The sequence below is a fragment of the Stigmatopora nigra genome, unplaced genomic scaffold, assembly GCF_051989575.1.
Source record: "Stigmatopora nigra isolate UIUO_SnigA unplaced genomic scaffold, RoL_Snig_1.1 HiC_scaffold_39, whole genome shotgun sequence".
Classification (NCBI taxonomy): domain Eukaryota; kingdom Metazoa; phylum Chordata; class Actinopteri; order Syngnathiformes; family Syngnathidae; genus Stigmatopora; species Stigmatopora nigra.
Window position 1 is genome coordinate 182,501 of NW_027551618.1, and position 5,000 is coordinate 187,500.

Genomic DNA, 5,000 nt, shown 5'->3' on the forward strand with positions numbered 1-5,000 from the left:
TAATGATTCTTTCTCCTTTGTCTGCCATTTTACATATCCGTTTAACCCTTTGTATGGGGATTGCTCGTGCTAGCCGGGTAGTAGCTAGTCCCCCATCTTTCACCCTTGCATACAGCAACCCATTACTTGTAGATGCATGCAGGTGGAGCCAGTCCTTAATTGCTTTCCTTATTATCTCGTCCAACCTTCTCAACACGTTAACATTTACCTCTCCCAGATCCGCTGCATACAGAGTTCTTGGTATAGCATAAGTGTTGAATATCCTTACTTTTTGTGATGGCTTGAGGTGGGCTGTGGAGATGCTCTCCACCCATTCCTCCACCATCGGGATCAGCCTTGGTGTTTCTATTCCTCTTTCTGGCCCAACTTGGACCCCCAAATACTTCACTGTGCTGCCTGCGTCCACCATATGCATCCGATTTCCCGCTATCTTCCATGGCTCGCAGTTGTTGATCATCCCTTTGTGGATGAGGAATCCGTGGCATTTCTTCGCCTGGACTCTCATCCCTGTCAAGCTGCAAAAGTTTTCCAAGATTTTTAGATTTACCTCCATGCTCTCCCAGTCTTTACTCAGGATGACCAGGTCGTCTGCAAAGGCGAGGGCGGTGATCTTTCCTTCCCCGTAGCGCAGGCCAACTCCTTTCCTCTCAAGTGTGCAGATAAGAGGGTCCACAGCCATGTTAAAGAGGATGGGTGACAGGGGGTCACCTTGCTTCACTCCAATCCTCATGCTTATGGGTTGCGTTACTTTTTTGCCACTCTTTATTACCGTGGTGCATCCCTCATAAGCACTTTTTATCAATTTTACAATTAATTTGTCCACCTTTCTTACTTCCATGGCCCCCAGGATATGTTCATGTGCTACTGTGTCGAAGGCTTTTTCAAAATCAATGAAGGTGACCGCTAGTGACGAGCCTTCGCACCTTGCACGCTCAACAGCATTTTGGAATATAATTAAATTTTCAGCACAGCCATCAGATCTTTCTAAGAAGCCTCTTTGGCGTGGGTTGTTTGGGCATGCTTTGGCTAGTCTCATGGTTATTATCCTGCTGAACAGTCTTAGTAGCATGGAGCCTATTGTTACAGGCCTCCATCCAGCTACCTCTTTGAGCTCATCGGGGTTATCCGATTTAGGGAGGAGTTTAGTCCAACAACTTTTAACAGCTGTTGGAACGGTCCCTCCAATCAACCATGAATTGTAAATTTTTGCCAGTCTTATTCCCCTAGGATCCCATGTCTGTAGGACCCTCTTATCGATTCCGTCAGGCCCAGGAGCTGTCCCGCTCTTCATCAGGTTCAGGTTCGCCTTGACTTCCCTGGGCATAATGAGATCATAAAAGAAAGCATTATTGACTGGCTTACCTTGTTTGAGTTCGCCCATTCCTCTGTACTCCACATTCGCTTCCCATCTTTCTTTGAATGCCGCCCCTAGCACTTCTATAGGGATCTCGCATTCACTATTGTTCTTTTTGTCAAGTATTCTTTTAGCAAGTCTGGCTGGGCTTTTGTTATACAGCATTTGTGTGGTGTGATACTCCTCTCTCTTCCTCCTTAGTATCTCTCTCCATCTTGGTCCCCTCCTCCTTCTTCCGTCTCCTTTGGGCTCTTTCCTGGGTGGGCCACTCTTTTTGCCAATTTCTTTGATGATTTCTGAAATAGAAAATTCAATGTTATCAGGGTCAGTTTCAGACATACTCACATGCGCCGCTATACTCCTGATATCGTCTCCGTCCAAGCCAGTCTCCACGCTGTTAAGTGCAGTCCTCAAACTTTCTTCAGCTTTGTCATTGTGATCCTGCATCCATCTTTCATCAGGCTCGGTGTCATATTGTTCTTCCTCATTCCTCACTGTTGTCACATTACTCCTATTCCTTATTGTTTTGCTTTTCAGCAGACGCCATTTGGTCCTTATTTGTTCATGATTTTTATTTCCACCCATTATCTCTGCTATCTCCTTGAAAGTCTCTCTACTTTCTGCTTTGCCCTCCATAAGTTCCATCAATCTGGCACTCTCTCTCGCACTCCATACCTTCGAGCTTCTGCCTCCTATGTCTTCAGACCCTGTCTTTTTGATTTTCTCTTTATTCCATGTAGCCGGGTGTTTATGCCTTTTATGTTGAGACAATCCTACTTTTGTTTTAAACTTACCATTACACTCTTCACATGTAAATTCGCCTCTTCCCTGGTCTATATTGACTTTACCTCCACATTTTGGTACATGGCATGCTATTACGTGTCCATTCGTCTCTTTCCTATGGCATTTCCTGCACTCATATAATACTTTCGGTCTCCCATGTTGCCTTTTAAAATGTTTGCCCAGGGCTACTATACCTCCCATTTCTTTCTTGCACAAAGGACACTTTTTGTTGACTAGAGGAATACTTACTGTAATGGTGCTCTCAGCTTGTTGTTGAGCACCCATCCCCCCTCCATTATCATCTACTTGTAAATTTCCCCTTTCTGCCTCTTGTAAATCTCCCTCTTCTACATTATCCACATTATCATTTAGGCTTAATTCAGTATTATCTTGGGGAGGCACACGGTAATTCAGGCCCTCTACGTTCTGGTTATTTTCAGTGTCTATTTCACTATTTATAAATGGGTTATTCCTTTTCTTACTTTTCTTGTTGTGTCCAGCTCGAGTATCCTTATGTCTCCTCTTCTTGTTTCCTTTTGTATTCCCATCTCTTTGTTGGTTTGGGCTATCTTCCACGTCCTCTTCATTTTGTAGTCTTTCCCTAGGCCTTCCGGGATTTTCCATACCTACCTTACCTATCTACCTACAGCACAGCGAATTTTCAAAAAGAGGGAACTTCCTGTTTCCCTGGGTTCCTTGATGGTTACCCATACTATCCCTATTCACGTTACCTAGTTTATCTTACTTGTTAATATTATTAGTAATTCCTTCCCTAATTGACATCTCTAGTTAATTCTCACCTAGACTTTATCGAGATTATTTCCTATATTGTTTTAGTCTTTTATTTAGGGCCGTTTCAGTTATTACCCATAATGCATTTCCCTGTCCTCCATTTCCCTGTCCCATCATGGCCGTCCCGCTCTGTTATTGTTGCTAACATGTTAACCCTGTCCCTGCCATTCTACTATTCTGTGCTCATTTTGATGATTCCTACACATCCTCCCTTGCTTATTTATTCATAGACTCATCACTACCATATTTTAAGTAGGCTTATTACATTTTAACACCCATGTAACCAAATTATTATGGCCATGGCTTTCCCTTTGAGGCATCCATGCTCTTAAGGACAGGGACTTTGGCGAAATAACGGTGGTCTCAGGCAGAAATGGACAGTGACGTAACCCATGAGTCACCCGCGGCTCCTCATGGAAGCGGCTCTGAGGCTTTTCCCATGGGCCTGAACCATCCATCTCCAGTCTAAGGTCGTTAGATTGTTACTCATCCCTTCCTGTCTAGAGCAGCTGTATTCCTTTTAGAGGAGGATTTTGGCGAAATAACGGTGGTCTCAGACCAAGATGGACAGTGACGTAACCCATGAGTCACCCGCGGCTCCTCATGGAAGCGGCTCTGAGGCTTTTCCCATGGGCCTGAACCATCCATCTCTAATCTAAGGTCATTAGATTGTTACTCATCCTCTCCTGTCCAAATCAGCCATACTCATTTTTGGAGGGAGACTTTGGCAAAATAACGGTGGTCCCAGACAGAAATGGATAGTGACGTAACCCATGAGTCACCCGCGGCTCCTCACGGAAGCGGCTCTGAGGCTTTTCCCATGGGCCTGAACCATCCACCTCCAATCCGAGGTCGTTAGATTGTTACTCGTCTTCCTCACTTGAGCTTCTTATTGTCTTTTCCATCTCGCCTCTTCCACTACTCCTTAGTGGCATCGAGGTCCATTAATTTTCCATCATGTTCACTTGTCGGGGAAAAGGGGCCCATTACCACCTTCATTACCTCCAAGCAAGCTTAGATCCAAATGAGGTGGTATGGCGAGTATGGTTCCAGTTGGAGGAGATGATGAGGAGCATCTCACAACATGGAACGTCCCTTTCATTATTTGCATTTATTACCTAGGGTAACATGGATACATGCACCTTGCACCCATTAGTCAACTCAAGCTCGAGTCTGTCTTGGTTGGGGTGCGGGTTCGTAGGTCCAGCTGGGGGGGATGATGGGGAACATCCCGCAGCTCAGAAGCCTGTACGTCCCAGTGGAGGAGGTTTTGGCAAATAATGGTATTCCTATGTGGAGTATGGATAGTGACGTAACCCATGAGTCACCCGCGGCTTCTCAAGGAAGCGGCTCTGAAGCTTTTCCCATGGGCCTGAACCGTCCATCTCCTTTCCGAATCCATTAAACTGTTACTATCTCCTCCTGGATAGGCATGCCCTTGTACCCTTACATTACATTAACATCACACAACCAATCATTACATTCTGGGGATACATGCATCATGCACCTGTCAGCTTGACATCACTTATCCTGATGTTCCGGCTGCCGGTACAGGTTCATATGTCCAGTTGGAGGAGATGATGGGGAACATCTCACAATCTGGATCATCTGCGAACCCTTATAGAGAGATTTTGGCGAAATATCGGTGGTCTCGGGTAGGAGTGGATAATGACGTAACCCATGAGTCACCCGCGGCTCCTCATGGAAGCGGCTCTGAGGCTTTTCCCATAGGCCTGAATCATCCGTACCTATCCCGAGGTCGTTAGATTGTTACTCATCATCTCTTGATAGGCATGTCTTTATACCCATATACATCCACTTCCATTATTTATGGTAGTGGTAGGAATCCTTAGTCATCAACCTGTACCATCTTATTCCAAGCTCGAGTGGGGGACTTTTCCACTCCTGGACTATGTCTATCGCAGACACATCCTATTTCTTATGCATTCCTTAAGCCCGAACCCCTGGACTTTGTCGTTTATTGACTCGAGTGGGGGACTTATCCACTCTGGAACTTTGTCTCACTCAGGCAGATTAGGGGAGCACGAGCCTTCGTATCGTTGCCTTGACA

The 5,000-nt window shown here is 45.4% G+C and overlaps 1 pseudogene; it reads right to left on the minus strand.

Moving 5' to 3' along the window:
- LOC144192987 (28S ribosomal RNA) overlaps window positions 1-5,000 on the minus strand; it is a 12,367-nt pseudogene that overhangs the window by 3,773 nt on the left and 3,594 nt on the right.